The sequence below is a fragment of the Schistocerca gregaria genome, chromosome 7, assembly GCF_023897955.1.
Source record: "Schistocerca gregaria isolate iqSchGreg1 chromosome 7, iqSchGreg1.2, whole genome shotgun sequence".
Classification (NCBI taxonomy): domain Eukaryota; kingdom Metazoa; phylum Arthropoda; class Insecta; order Orthoptera; family Acrididae; genus Schistocerca; species Schistocerca gregaria.
In genome coordinates, this window is record NC_064926.1 from 109,337,815 (window position 1) to 109,353,638 (window position 15,824).

The 15,824-nt window shown below is 49.3% G+C and overlaps 7 non-coding genes across 7 annotated transcripts; all 7 read right to left on the reverse strand.

The window, feature by feature from the left end:
• Positions 1 to 1,553: 1,553 nt before the first annotated feature.
• On the reverse strand, positions 1,554 to 1,637 carry Trnal-uaa (transfer RNA leucine (anticodon UAA)). Its single transcript has one exon. It is a non-coding gene; the product is annotated as a tRNA-Leu (tRNA).
• Positions 1,638 to 3,400: 1,763 nt separating this feature from the next.
• On the reverse strand, positions 3,401 to 3,484 carry Trnal-uaa (transfer RNA leucine (anticodon UAA)). The gene has a single exon. It is a non-coding gene; the product is annotated as a tRNA-Leu (tRNA).
• Positions 3,485 to 5,246: 1,762 nt separating this feature from the next.
• On the reverse strand, positions 5,247 to 5,330 carry Trnal-uaa (transfer RNA leucine (anticodon UAA)). Its single transcript has one exon. It is a non-coding gene; the product is annotated as a tRNA-Leu (tRNA).
• A 1,763-nt stretch (positions 5,331 to 7,093) lies between these two features.
• On the reverse strand, positions 7,094 to 7,177 carry Trnal-uaa (transfer RNA leucine (anticodon UAA)). Its single transcript has one exon. It is a non-coding gene; the product is annotated as a tRNA-Leu (tRNA).
• A 1,762-nt stretch (positions 7,178 to 8,939) lies between these two features.
• Positions 8,940 to 9,023, reverse strand: Trnal-uaa (transfer RNA leucine (anticodon UAA)). The gene has a single exon. It is a non-coding gene; the product is annotated as a tRNA-Leu (tRNA).
• Positions 9,024 to 10,785: 1,762 nt separating this feature from the next.
• Trnal-uaa (transfer RNA leucine (anticodon UAA)) lies at positions 10,786 to 10,869 on the reverse strand. Its single transcript has one exon. It is a non-coding gene; the product is annotated as a tRNA-Leu (tRNA).
• Positions 10,870 to 12,635: 1,766 nt separating this feature from the next.
• On the reverse strand, positions 12,636 to 12,719 carry Trnal-uaa (transfer RNA leucine (anticodon UAA)). The gene has a single exon. It is a non-coding gene; the product is annotated as a tRNA-Leu (tRNA).
• Positions 12,720 to 15,824: the final 3,105 nt, after the last annotated feature.

Sequence of the window (15,824 nt, forward strand, 5' to 3'; positions counted from 1 at the left end):
TAATTTCCACATTGACGCAAAAGAAAGCAGATATTAGCAAACGGCATCTAAGGCCGTTTCCTAGCAACAGCCACGCTGTGCATTACGTACTCGTGGGAAGCCAATGAAATACTTCGTGTGAGGATCGAACTGTCGACCTTCACTTTACAATACTTAGGCACTGCCCCGGCGGTACCGACGCATACGTACTGAAACGTCTTTGGATCGTCAGTGAGTACTTCATATTAGAAATTTCGTGTTGGCCCTGATGTGCATTAAAGGGCAGATTTCTTCAGTGGAAGTCAGTTCTGCGCCTAGTCACAGTATATCGCCCTAGCAGCACCAGGAAAACGGGTTCAGATGTGCTCGCCTTCCACTCGGCGTTGAGCGCCTACAGCGAGATAGCCTTCGTCCTCTGGCGCCAGGAGGGAAGGCGACACATCACGGCGCAAACAGCTTGTAGGGGAAGGCAGTGGTGGTGTGTCGGTCAGCGTGGTTGCTTCCCAAGTAGCTGATCCGGGTTCGAAACCCGGACACCACACGGAAGTTGTCTCCTTTACTCAGGAGAGTGTGTTCAACGCTACTTGATCTTCGAATTTCCGAACAGTTGTGGTACGAATGGTTTTCCTCCACCCCTCGTCTCGCTCCGCGAAGGCTAGTGCGGATTACGATTCACAGCATCGTGTGTCCTCATGTGTCGACTTGTCTCGACTTTGCTCGGCTGACGCGAAAGCTGACGCTTGCAAATGGCCGTATATGTAGAGGACTGGCGCTAGAAACGACTGGGAGACGCCAAATCGACAAACACACAACGGACTCTTTCATTTGACAGTGGCCGCAGGTTCGCCCCTGTGCGTAAGAAGCAAGAGAGGTGTCAGCGTGGTGGACCGCAGGATTTCCGCGCAGCAGACTCAAAAACTAAGGAAAAAGGCAAAACTGAAGAAACCAATAGCTCGCGGACTTCCTAGCTGGTCACCCACCTGAGTACTAACCACGCCCAACGCTGTCGAATTTCGGTGATCGGGCATGGACCCGTGTCTTTGGCGTGGCATACAAGTTGGCGAGAACGTCGCCAGACGGGCGGACGCCTTAGTCCTTGTACAGATCACTTGGGATTTGCCTTTTAGGGAAACAAAATGGAATAGCCCTTGGTGGGATCGAACCCACAGCCCCCTCGTTATTAGCATAATAACAGTCTAACTTGGTGAGCTTATTGCCCGCGCAATACGGCCGCTTCAGGACTCCACTACCCCAACCGCCGTTTCACCTATCTTTATTAAGGCCCTGCCATTCATTGAAACACGTACGTGTCACTGTTGACTCATTTTCGCCTGTCGCTTCGAGCCCAGAGCCACAACACAACGACCACGGAAACGTCCGTGAGAAGAGCTAAAACTCGACACAGGAAAAGTATGTTCCGCTATTTCTTTTTGACTGCTCAGCCTATGGGACGTGAGACGCCAGCACTGCTGCCACTGTCTTCCCTAGCAAAACCTCCATGGCGTGTTTCTGCGTAATTTACTTGTTCTACAACATGAATGGAGTAGGTTAGTTTCTGAATGATTAAAATGCGTTGTCAGATGTGGGGTTCGAACCCACGCTCCCTTTCGGGAACCAGAGCTTAAATCTGGCGCCTTAGACCGCTCGGCCAATCTGACGTGTGAGACAACAGTCCCAGTGACTTCCGTCTCTAGCATTATCTCAAGAACCTGACTGCGAAATCTGTTTCTTTTTTCGGTAGGACGGAATTATGTCAGTCTTACAATATTTAAGGCGCAATGTCAGATGTGGCGTAGGAAACGCATCCCGCGCTCTTCCGTCGTATCCAGTTTGAACTGTAACTAGCACAACTGTATTTAGTAATAGGATAATTTCCACATTGACGCAAAAGAAAGCAGATATTAGCAAACGGCATCTAAGGCCGTTTCCTAGCAACAGCCACGCTGTGCATTACGTACTCGTGGGAAGCCAATGAAATACTTCGTGTGAGGATCGAACTGTCGACCTTCACTTTACAATACTTAGGCACTGCCCCGGCGGTACCGACGCATACGTACTGAAACGTCTTTGGATCGTCAGTGAGTACTTCATATTAGAAATTTCGTGTTGGCCCTGATGTGCATTAAAGGGCAGATTTCTTCAGTGGAAGTCAGTTCTGCGCCTAGTCACAGTATATCGCCCTAGCAGCACCAGGAAAACGGGTTCAGATGTGCTCGCCTTCCACTCGGCGTTGAGCGCCTACAGCGAGATAGCCTTCGTCCTCTGGCGCCAGGAGGGAAGGCGACACATCACGGCGCAAACAGCTTGTAGGGGAAGGCAGTGGTGGTGTGTCGGTCAGCGTGGTTGCTTCCCAAGTAGCTGATCCGGGTTCGAAACCCGGACACCACACGGAAGTTGTCTCCTTTACTCAGGAGAGTGTGTTCAACGCTACTTGATCTTCGAATTTCCGAACAGTTGTGGTACGAATGGTTTTCCTCCACCCCTCGTCTCGCTCCGCGAAGGCTAGTGCGGATTACGATTCACAGCATCGTGTGTCCTCATGTGTCGACTTGTCTCGACTTTGCTCGGCTGACGCGAAAGCTGACGCTTGCAAATGGCCGTATATGTAGAGGACTGGCGCTAGAAACGACTGGGAGACGCCAAATCGACAAACACACAACGGACTCTTTCATTTGACAGTGGCCGCAGGTTCGCCCCTGTGCGTAAGAAGCAAGAGAGGTGTCAGCGTGGTGGACCGCAGGATTTCCGCGCAGCAGACTCAAAAACTAAGGAAAAAGGCAAAACTGAAGAAACCAATAGCTCGCGGACTTCCTAGCTGGTCACCCACCTGAGTACTAACCACGCCCAACGCTGTCGAATTTCGGTGATCGGGCATGGACCCGTGTCTTTGGCGTGGCATACAAGTTGGCGAGAACGTCGCCAGACGGGCGGACGCCTTAGTCCTTGTACAGATCACTTGGGATTTGCCTTTTAGGGAAACAAAATGGAATAGCCCTTGGTGGGATCGAACCCACAGCCCCCTCGTTATTAGCATAATAACAGTCTAACTTGGTGAGCTTATTGCCCGCGCAATACGGCCGCTTCAGGACTCCACTACCCCAACCGCCGTTTCATCTATCTTTATTAAGGCCCTGCCATTCATTGAAACACGTACGTGTCACTGTTGACTCATTTTCGCCTGTCGCTTCGAGCCCAGAGCCACAACACAACGACCACGGAAACGTCCGTGAGAAGAGCTAAAACTCGACACAGGAAAAGTATGTTCCGCTATTTCTTTTTGACTGCTCAGCCTATGGGACGTGAGACGCCAGCACTGCTGCCACTGTCTTCCCTAGCAAAACCTCCATGGCGTGTTTCTGCGTAATTTACTTGTTCTACAACATGAATGGAGTAGGTTAGTTTCTGAATGATTAAAATGCGTTGTCAGATGTGGGGTTCGAACCCACGCTCCCTTTCGGGAACCAGAGCTTAAATCTGGCGCCTTAGACCGCTCGGCCAATCTGACGTGTGAGACAACAGTCCCAGTGACTTCCGTCTCTAGCATTATCTCAAGAACCTGACTGCGAAATCTGTTTCTTTTTTCGGTAGGACGGAATTATGTCAGTCTTACAATATTTAAGGCGCAATGTCAGATGTGGCGTAGGAAACGCATCCCGCGCTCTTCCGTCGTATCCAGTTTGAACTGTAACTAGCACAACTGTATTTAGTAATAGGATAATTTCCACATTGACGCAAAAGAAAGCAGATATTAGCAAACGGCATCTAAGGCCGTTTCCTAGCAACAGCCACGCTGTGCATTACGTACTCGTGGGAAGCCAATGAAATACTTCGTGTGAGGATCGAACTGTCACCTTCACTTTACAATACTTAGGCACTGCCCCGGCGGTACCGACGCATACGTACTGAAACGTCTTTGGATCGTCAGTGAGTACTTCATATTAGAAATTTCGTGTTGGCCCTGATGTGCATTAAAGGGCAGATTTCTTCAGTGGAAGTCAGTTCTGCGCCTAGTCACAGTATATCGCCCTAGCAGCACCAGGAAAACGGGTTCAGATGTGCTCGCCTTCCACTCGGCGTTGAGCGCCTACAGCGAGATAGCCTTCGTCCTCTGGCGCCAGGAGGGAAGGCGACACATCACGGCGCAAACAGCTTGTAGGGGAAGGCAGTGGTGGTGTGTCGGTCAGCGTGGTTGCTTCCCAAGTAGCTGATCCGGGTTCGAAACCCGGACACCACACGGAAGTTGTCTCCTTTACTCAGGAGAGTGTGTTCAACGCTACTTGATCTTCGAATTTCCGAACAGTTGTGGTACGAATGGTTTTCCTCCACCCCTCGTCTCGCTCCGCGAAGGCTAGTGCTGATTACGATTCACAGCATCGTGTGTCCTCATGTGTCGACTTGTCTCGACTTTGCTCGGCTGACGCGAAAGCTGACGCTTGCAAATGGCCGTATATGTAGAGGACTGGCGCTAGAAACGACTGGGAGACGCCAAATCGACAAACACACAACGGACTCTTTCATTTGACAGTGGCCGCAGGTTCGCCCCTGTGCGTAAGAAGCAAGAGAGGTGTCAGCGTGGTGGACCGCAGGATTTCCGCGCAGCAGACTCAAAAACTAAGGAAAAAGGCAAAACTGAAGAAACCAATAGCTCGCGGACTTCCTAGCTGGTCACCCACCTGAGTACTAACCACGCCCAACGCTGTCGAATTTCGGTGATCGGGCATGGACCCGTGTCTTTGGCGTGGCATACAAGTTGGCGAGAACGTCGCCAGACGGGCGGACGCCTTAGTCCTTGTACAGATCACTTGGGATTTGCCTTTTAGGGAAACAAAATGGAATAGCCCTTGGTGGGATCGAACCCACAGCCCCCTCGTTATTAGCATAATAACAGTCTAACTTGGTGAGCTTATTGCCCGCGCAATACGGCCGCTTCAGGACTCCACTACCCCAACCGCCGTTTCATCTATCTTTATTAAGGCCCTGCCATTCATTGAAACACGTACGTGTCACTGTTGACTCATTTTCGCCTGTCGCTTCGAGCCCAGAGCCACAACACAACGACCACGGAAACGTCCGTGAGAAGAGCTAAAACTCGACACAGGAAAAGTATGTTCCGCTATTTCTTTTTGACTGCTCAGCCTATGGGACGTGAGACGCCAGCACTGCTGCCACTGTCTTCCCTAGCAAAACCTCCATGGCGTGTTTCTGCGTAATTTACTTGTTCTACAACATGAATGGAGTAGGTTAGTTTCTGAATGATTAAAATGCGTTGTCAGATGTGGGGTTCGAACCCACGCTCCCTTTCGGGAACCAGAGCTTAAATCTGGCGCCTTAGACCGCTCGGCCAATCTGACGTGTGAGACAACAGTCCCAGTGACTTCCGTCTCTAGCATTATCTCAAGAACCTGACTGCGAAATCTGTTTCTTTTTTCGGTAGGACGGAATTATGTCAGTCTTACAATATTTAAGGCGCAATGTCAGATGTGGCGTAGGAAACGCATCCCGCGCTCTTCCGTCGTATCCAGTTTGAACTGTAACTAGCACAACTGTATTTAGTAATAGGATAATTTCCACATTGACGCAAAAGAAAGCAGATATTAGCAAACGGCATCTAAGGCCGTTTCCTAGCAACAGCCACGCTGTGCATTACGTACTCGTGGGAAGCCAATGAAATACTTCGTGTGAGGATCGAACTGTCGACCTTCACTTTACAATACTTAGGCACTGCCCCGGCGGTACCGACGCATACGTACTGAAACGTCTTTGGATCGTCAGTGAGTACTTCATATTAGAAATTTCGTGTTGGCCCTGATGTGCATTAAAGGGCAGATTTCTTCAGTGGAAGTCAGTTCTGCGCCTAGTCACAGTATATCGCCCTAGCAGCACCAGGAAAACGGGTTCAGATGTGCTCGCCTTCCACTCGGCGTTGAGCGCCTACAGCGAGATAGCCTTCGTCCTCTGGCGCCAGGAGGGAAGGCGACACATCACGGCGCAAACAGCTTGTAGGGGAAGGCAGTGGTGGTGTGTCGGTCAGCGTGGTTGCTTCCCAAGTAGCTGATCCGGGTTCGAAACCCGGACACCACACGGAAGTTGTCTCCTTTACTCAGGAGAGTGTGTTCAACGCTACTTGATCTTCGAATTTCCGAACAGTTGTGGTACGAATGGTTTTCCTCCACCCCTCGTCTCGCTCCGCGAAGGCTAGTGCGGATTACGATTCACAGCATCGTGTGTCCTCATGTGTCGACTTGTCTCGACTTTGCTCGGCTGACGCGAAAGCTGACGCTTGCAAATGGCCGTATATGTAGAGGACTGGCGCTAGAAACGACTGGGAGACGCCAAATCGACAAACACACAACGGACTCTTTCATTTGACAGTGGCCGCAGGTTCGCCCCTGTGCGTAAGAAGCAAGAGAGGTGTCAGCGTGGTGGACCGCAGGATTTCCGCGCAGCAGACTCAAAAACTAAGGAAAAAGGCAAAACTGAAGAAACCAATAGCTCGCGGACTTCCTAGCTGGTCACCCACCTGAGTACTAACCACGCCCAACGCTGTCGAATTTCGGTGATCGGGCATGGACCCGTGTCTTTGGCGTGGCATACAAGTTGGCGAGAACGTCGCCAGACGGGCGGACGCCTTAGTCCTTGTACAGATCACTTGGGATTTGCCTTTTAGGGAAACAAAATGGAATAGCCCTTGGTGGGATCGAACCCACAGCCCCCTCGTTATTAGCATAATAACAGTCTAACTTGGTGAGCTTATTGCCCGCGCAATACGGCCGCTTCAGGACTCCACTACCCCAACCGCCGTTTCATCTATCTTTATTAAGGCCCTGCCATTCATTGAAACACGTACGTGTCACTGTTGACTCATTTTCGCCTGTCGCTTCGAGCCCAGAGCCACAACACAACGACCACGGAAACGTCCGTGAGAAGAGCTAAAACTCGACACAGGAAAAGTATGTTCCGCTATTTCTTTTTGACTGCTCAGCCTATGGGACGTGAGACGCCAGCACTGCTGCCACTGTCTTCCCTAGCAAAACCTCCATGGCGTGTTTCTGCGTAATTTACTTGTTCTACAACATGAATGGAGTAGGTTAGTTTCTGAATGATTAAAATGCGTTGTCAGATGTGGGGTTCGAACCCACGCTCCCTTTCGGGAACCAGAGCTTAAATCTGGCGCCTTAGACCGCTCGGCCAATCTGACGTGTGAGACAACAGTCCCAGTGACTTCCGTCTCTAGCATTATCTCAAGAACCTGACTGCGAAATCTGTTTCTTTTTTCGGTAGGACGGAATTATGTCAGTCTTACAATATTTAAGGCGCAATGTCAGATGTGGCGTAGGAAACGCATCCCGCGCTCTTCCGTCGTATCCAGTTTGAACTGTAACTAGCACAACTGTATTTAGTAATAGGATAATTTCCACATTGACGCAAAAGAAAGCAGATATTAGCAAACGGCATCTAAGGCCGTTTCCTAGCAACAGCCACGCTGTGCATTACGTACTCGTGGGAAGCCAATGAAATACTTCGTGTGAGGATCGAACTGTCACCTTCACTTTACAATACTTAGGCACTGCCCCGGCGGTACCGACGCATACGTACTGAAACGTCTTTGGATCGTCAGTGAGTACTTCATATTAGAAATTTCGTGTTGGCCCTGATGTGCATTAAAGGGCAGATTTCTTCAGTGGAAGTCAGTTCTGCGCCTAGTCACAGTATATCGCCCTAGCAGCACCAGGAAAACGGGTTCAGATGTGCTCGCCTTCCACTCGGCGTTGAGCGCCTACAGCGAGATAGCCTTCGTCCTCTGGCGCCAGGAGGGAAGGCGACACATCACGGCGCAAACAGCTTGTAGGGGAAGGCAGTGGTGGTGTGTCGGTCAGCGTGGTTGCTTCCCAAGTAGCTGATCCGGGTTCGAAACCCGGACACCACACGGAAGTTGTCTCCTTTACTCAGGAGAGTGTGTTCAACGCTACTTGATCTTCGAATTTCCGAACAGTTGTGGTACGAATGGTTTTCCTCCACCCCTCGTCTCGCTCCGCGAAGGCTAGTGCTGATTACGATTCACAGCATCGTGTGTCCTCATGTGTCGACTTGTCTCGACTTTGCTCGGCTGACGCGAAAGCTGACGCTTGCAAATGGCCGTATATGTAGAGGACTGGCGCTAGAAACGACTGGGAGACGCCAAATCGACAAACACACAACGGACTCTTTCATTTGACAGTGGCCGCAGGTTCGCCCCTGTGCGTAAGAAGCAAGAGAGGTGTCAGCGTGGTGGACCGCAGGATTTCCGCGCAGCAGACTCAAAAACTAAGGAAAAAGGCAAAACTGAAGAAACCAATAGCTCGCGGACTTCCTAGCTGGTCACCCACCTGAGTACTAACCACGCCCAACGCTGTCGAATTTCGGTGATCGGGCATGGACCCGTGTCTTTGGCGTGGCATACAAGTTGGCGAGAACGTCGCCAGACGGGCGGACGCCTTAGTCCTTGTACAGATCACTTGGGATTTGCCTTTTAGGGAAACAAAATGGAATAGCCCTTGGTGGGATCGAACCCACAGCCCCCTCGTTATTAGCATAATAACAGTCTAACTTGGTGAGCTTATTGCCCGCGCAATACGGCCGCTTCAGGACTCCACTACCCCAACCGCCGTTTCATCTATCTTTATTAAGGCCCTGCCATTCATTGAAACACGTACGTGTCACTGTTGACTCATTTTCGCCTGTCGCTTCGAGCCCAGAGCCACAACACAACGACCACGGAAACGTCCGTGAGAAGAGCTAAAACTCGACACAGGAAAAGTATGTTCCGCTATTTCTTTTTGACTGCTCAGCCTATGGGACGTGAGACGCCAGCACTGCTGCCACTGTCTTCCCTAGCAAAACCTCCATGGCGTGTTTCTGCGTAATTTACTTGTTCTACAACATGAATGGAGTAGGTTAGTTTCTGAATGATTAAAATGCGTTGTCAGATGTGGGGTTCGAACCCACGCTCCCTTTCGGGAACCAGAGCTTAAATCTGGCGCCTTAGACCGCTCGGCCAATCTGACGTGTGAGACAACAGTCCCAGTGACTTCCGTCTCTAGCATTATCTCAAGAACCTGACTGCGAAATCTGTTTCTTTTTTCGGTAGGACGGAATTATGTCAGTCTTACAATATTTAAGGCGCAATGTCAGATGTGGCGTAGGAAACGCATCCCGCGCTCTTCCGTCGTATCCAGTTTGAACTGTAACTAGCACAACTGTATTTAGTAATAGGATAATTTCCACATTGACGCAAAAGAAAGCAGATATTAGCAAACGGCATCTAAGGCCGTTTCCTAGCAACAGCCACGCTGTGCATTACGTACTCGTGGGAAGCCAATGAAATACTTCGTGTGAGGATCGAACTGTCACCTTCACTTTACAATACTTAGGCACTGCCCCGGCGGTACCGACGCATACGTACTGAAACGTCTTTGGATCGTCAGTGAGTACTTCATATTAGAAATTTCGTGTTGGCCCTGATGTGCATTAAAGGGCAGATTTCTTCAGTGGAAGTCAGTTCTGCGCCTAGTCACAGTATATCGCCCTAGCAGCACCAGGAAAACGGGTTCAGATGTGCTCGCCTTCCACTCGGCGTTGAGCGCCTACAGCGAGATAGCCTTCGTCCTCTGGCGCCAGGAGGGAAGGCGACACATCACGGCGCAAACAGCTTGTAGGGGAAGGCAGTGGTGGTGTGTCGGTCAGCGTGGTTGCTTCCCAAGTAGCTGATCCGGGTTCGAAACCCGGACACCACACGGAAGTTGTCTCCTTTACTCAGGAGAGTGTGTTCAACGCTACTTGATCTTCGAATTTCCGAACAGTTGTGGTACGAATGGTTTTCCTCCACCCCTCGTCTCGCTCCGCGAAGGCTAGTGCTGATTACGATTCACAGCATCGTGTGTCCTCATGTGTCGACTTGTCTCGACTTTGCTCGGCTGACGCGAAAGCTGACGCTTGCAAATGGCCGTATATGTAGAGGACTGGCGCTAGAAACGACTGGGAGACGCCAAATCGACAAACACACAACGGACTCTTTCATTTGACAGTGGCCGCAGGTTCGCCCCTGTGCGTAAGAAGCAAGAGAGGTGTCAGCGTGGTGGACCGCAGGATTTCCGCGCAGCAGACTCAAAAACTAAGGAAAAAGGCAAAACTGAAGAAACCAATAGCTCGCGGACTTCCTAGCTGGTCACCCACCTGAGTACTAACCACGCCCAACGCTGTCGAATTTCGGTGATCGGGCATGGACCCGTGTCTTTGGCGTGGCATACAAGTTGGCGAGAACGTCGCCAGACGGGCGGACGCCTTAGTCCTTGTACAGATCACTTGGGATTTGCCTTTTAGGGAAACAAAATGGAATAGCCCTTGGTGGGATCGAACCCACAGCCCCCTCGTTATTAGCATAATAACAGTCTAACTTGGTGAGCTTATTGCCCGCGCAATACGGCCGCTTCAGGACTCCACTACCCCAACCGCCGTTTCATCTATCTTTATTAAGGCCCTGCCATTCATTGAAACACGTACGTGTCACTGTTGACTCATTTTCGCCTGTCGCTTCGAGCCCAGAGCCACAACACAACGACCACGGAAACGTCCGTGAGAAGAGCTAAAACTCGACACAGGAAAAGTATGTTCCGCTATTTCTTTTTGACTGCTCAGCCTATGGGACGTGAGACGCCAGCACTGCTGCCACTGTCTTCCCTAGCAAAACCTCCATGGCGTGTTTCTGCGTAATTTACTTGTTCTACAACATGAATGGAGTAGGTTAGTTTCTGAATGATTAAAATGCGTTGTCAGATGTGGGGTTCGAACCCACGCTCCCTTTCGGGAACCAGAGCTTAAATCTGGCGCCTTAGACCGCTCGGCCAATCTGACGTGTGAGACAACAGTCCCAGTGACTTCCGTCTCTAGCATTATCTCAAGAACCTGACTGCGAAATCTGTTTCTTTTTTCGGTAGGACGGAATTATGTCAGTCTTACAATATTTAAGGCGCAATGTCAGATGTGGCGTAGGAAACGCATCCCGCGCTCTTCCGTCGTATCCAGTTTGAACTGTAACTAGCACAACTGTATTTAGTAATAGGATAATTTCCACATTGACGCAAAAGAAAGCAGATATTAGCAAACGGCATCTAAGGCCGTTTCCTAGCAACAGCCACGCTGTGCATTACGTACTCGTGGGAAGCCAATGAAATACTTCGTGTGAGGATCGAACTGTCGACCTTCACTTTACAATACTTAGGCACTGCCCCGGCGGTACCGACGCATACGTACTGAAACGTCTTTGGATCGTCAGTGAGTACTTCATATTAGAAATTTCGTGTTGGCCCTGATGTGCATTAAAGGGCAGATTTCTTCAGTGGAAGTCAGTTCTGCGCCTAGTCACAGTATATCGCCCTAGCAGCACCAGGAAAACGGGTTCAGATGTGCTCGCCTTCCACTCGGCGTTGAGCGCCTACAGCGAGATAGCCTTCGTCCTCTGGCGCCAGGAGGGAAGGCGACACATCACGGCGCAAACAGCTTGTAGGGGAAGGCAGTGGTGGTGTGTCGGTCAGCGTGGTTGCTTCCCAAGTAGCTGATCCGGGTTCGAAACCCGGACACCACACGGAAGTTGTCTCCTTTACTCAGGAGAGTGTGTTCAACGCTACTTGATCTTCGAATTTCCGAACAGTTGTGGTACGAATGGTTTTCCTCCACCCCTCGTCTCGCTCCGCGAAGGCTAGTGCGGATTACGATTCACAGCATCGTGTGTCCTCATGTGTCGACTTGTCTCGACTTTGCTCGGCTGACGCGAAAGCTGACGCTTGCAAATGGCCGTATATGTAGAGGACTGGCGCTAGAAACGACTGGGAGACGCCAAATCGACAAACACACAACGGACTCTTTCATTTGACAGTGGCCGCAGGTTCGCCCCTGTGCGTACCGAGAAGCAAGAGAGGTGTCAGCGTGCTGGACCGCAGGATTTCCGCGCAGCAGACTCAAAAACTAAGGAAAAAGGCAAAACTGAAGAAACCAATAGCTCGCGGACTTCCTAGCTGGTCACCCACCTGAGTACTAACCACGCCCAACGCTGTCGAATTTCGGTGATCGGGCATGGACCCGTGTCTTTGGCGTGGCATACAAGTTGGCGAGAACGTCGCCAGACGGGCGGACGCCTTAGTCCTTGTACAGATCACTTGGGATTTGCCTTTTAGGGAAACAAAATGGAATAGCCCTTGGTGGGATCGAACCCACAGCCCCCTCGTTATTAGCATAATAACAGTCTAACTTGGTGAGCTTATTGCCCGCGCAATACGGCCGCTTCAGGACTCCACTACCCCAACCGCCGTTTCATCTATCTTTATTAAGGCCCTGCCATTCATTGAAACACGTACGTGTCACTGTTGACTCATTTTCGCCTGTCGCTTCGAGCCCAGAGCCACAACACAACGACCACGGAAACGTCCGTGAGAAGAGCTGAAACTCGACACAGGAAAAGTATGTTCCGCTATTTCTTTTTGACTGCTCAGCCTATGGGACGTGAGACGCCAGCACTGCTGCCACTGTCTTCCCTAGCAAAACCTCCATGGCGTGTTTCTGCGTAATTTACTTGTTCTACAACATGAATGGAGTAGGTTAGTTTCTGAATGATTAAAATGCGTTGTCAGATGTGGGGTTCGAACCCACGCTCCCTTTCGGAAACCAGAGCTTAAATCTGGCGCCTTAGACCGCTCGGCCAATCTGACGTGTGAGACAACAGTCCCAGTGACTTCCGTCTCTAGCATTATCTCAAGAACCTGACTGCGAAATCTGTTTCTTTTTTCGGTAGGACGGAATTATGTCAGTCTTACAATATTTAAGGCGCAATGTCAGATGTGGCGTAGGAAACGCATCCCGCGCTCTTCCGTCGTATCCAGTTTGAACTGTAACTAGCACAACTGTATTTAGTAATAGGATAATTTCCACATTGACGCAAAAGAAAGCAGATATTAGCAAACGGCATCTAAGGCCGTTTCCTAGCAACAGCCACGCTGTGCATTACGTACTCGTGGGAAGCCAATGAAATACTTCGTGTGAGGATCGAACTGTCGACCTTCACTTTACAATACTTAGGCACTGCCCCGGCGGTACCGACGCATACGTACTGAAACGTCTTTGGATCGTCAGTGAGTACTTCATATTAGAAATTTCGTGTTGGCCCTGATGTGCATTAAAGGGCAGATTTCTTCAGTGGAAGTCAGTTCTGCGCCTAGTCACAGTATATCGCCCTAGCTGCACCAGGAAAACGGGTTCAGATGTGCTCGCCTTCCACTCGGCGTTGAGCGCCTACAGCGAGATAGCCTTCGTCCTCTGGCGCCAGGAGGGAAGGCGACACATCACGGCGCAAACAGCTTGTAGGGGAAGGCAGTGGTGGTGTGTCGGTCAGCGTGGTTGCTTCCCAAGTAGCTGATCCGGGTTCGAAACCCGGACACCACACGGAAGTTGTCTCCTTTACTCAGGAGAGTGTGTTCAACGCTACTTGATCTTCGAATTTCCGAACAGTTGTGGTACGAATGGTTTTCCTCCACCCCTCGTCTCGCTCCGCGAAGGCTAGTGCGGATTACGATTCACAGCATCGTGTGTCCTCATGTGTCGACGGTCTTTTTATTTTGTTTACGTTTATTTTAATTAGTTTTTCATTTAATATAGATTGTTCATAATGGAACGGTTCTGGTTGGTAAATATGTACTGTAGTTAATGCATGTACCTGAAAATCTCTGATAGAGAATGTCTTTGGCATTGTTATTCTCGTTTTATAGTCATCTTTGTATAGATCTTTCTTTGTGGGGAAAGATCTTGGTGTGTATGTGATGTCTTAGGTTGTTTATGTACATAAATACATAAAGAAAACCGAGCGAGGTGGCGTAATGGTTAGACACTGGACTCGTATTCGGGAGAACGACATTTCAATCCCGTGTCCGGTCGTCCTGATTTAGGTTGTCCGTGATTTCCCTAAATCGCTCCAGGCAAATGCCGTGATGATTCCTTTCAAAGGGCACGGGCGACTTCCTTCTACATCTACATCTACATGACTACTCTGCAATTCACATTTAAGTGCTTGGCAGAGGGTTTATCGAACCACAATCATACTATCTCTCTACTATTCCACTCCCGAACAGCGCGCGGGTAAAACGAACACCTAAACCTTTCTGTTCGATCTCTGATTTCTCTTATTTTATTTTGATGATCATTCCTACCTATGTAGGTTGGGCTCAACAAAATATTTTCGCATTCGAAAGAGAAAGTTGGTGACTAAAATTTCGTAAAAGGTCTCGCCGCGACGAAAAACGTCTATGCTGAATGACTTCCATCCCAACTCGTGTATCATATCTGCCACACTCTCTCCCCTATAACGTGATAATACAAAACGAGCTGCCCTTTTTTGCACCCTTTCGATGTCCTCCGTCAATCCTACCTGGTAAGGATCCCACACCGCGCAGCAATATTCTAACAGAGGACGAATGAGTGTAGTGTAAGCTGTCTCTTTAGTGGACTTGTTGCATCTTCTAAGTGTCCTGCCAATGAAACGCAACCTCTGGCTCGCCTTCCCGACAATATTATCTATGTGGTCCTTCCAACTGAAGTTGTTCGTAATTTTAACACCCAGGTACTTAGTTGAATTGACAGCCTTGAGAATTGTACTATTTATCGAGTAATCGAATTCCAATGGATTTCTTTTGGAATTCATGTGCATCATCTCACACTTTTCGTTATTTAGCGTCAACTGCCACCTGACACACCATACAGCATTCTTTTCTAAATCGCTTTGTAACTGATACTGGTCTTCGGATGACCTTACTAGACCGTAAATTACAGCATCATCTGCGAACAATCTAAGAGAACTGCTCAGATTGTCACCCAGGTCATTTATACAGATCAGGAATAGCAGAGGTCCCAGGACGCTTCCCTGGGGAACACCTGATATCACTTCAGTTTTACTCGATGATTTGCCGGCTATTACTACGAACTGCGACCTTCCTGACAGGAAATAACGATTGCACTCGCACAACTGAGACGATACCCCATAGGCCCGCAGCTTGATTATAAGTCGCTTGTGAGGAACGGTGTCAAAAGCTTTCCGGAAATCTAGAAATATGGAATCAACTTGAGATCCCTTGTCGATAGCGGCCATTACTTCGTGCGTTGCACAAGAGCTATGTTTTCTGAAGCCATGCTGATTCCGTGTCAATCCTTCCTTAATCCTATAAGACCGATGACCTCCCTATCTGGTCTCCTTCCACAAAACCAATCAACCAACATAAAGAAAGTGATTCTTCGCTGCTGTATGAACCCAAGCATTCAGCACTGGATCATAATGCCGTGGAAGTTTCGACGCGAGTAACTGTAATTTTCAGTTTTGAAGCACGTTTTGAGGCACGATTACTGCTAAACAAATATTTTCTCACATAACGTTTTGGTTGTTGTGTATTACAAATACCAGGAAATTCATCATATTGGTGGGAACTAATGCAATGTGACAAAAGTATATCATAATGTGAACAAGTTATCTATTAATGAAACTGTTGGATTGAAACCGGTAACGGTGCCTTTTAATTAAATAAATAGCTCTATAAAAATGGCTGTGCAAGATATCACCTGAACTTGTACTAACCTACAAACTGAAAATGCCAGTTTCGCCTAAATAATGTCGTGTGACCGAAAATGGTGTAATATTTTCTAAGTATGTCACTTGAATTCTGCTGAGAAACTCTCACGTTGCAACTTTAACAAGCAATCCATGTTCAGGGCACAACGAGCTAGGAAAAACGGGCGGGATAAGTAATAGGATGAGAACTTACTCGTAAGTGTCC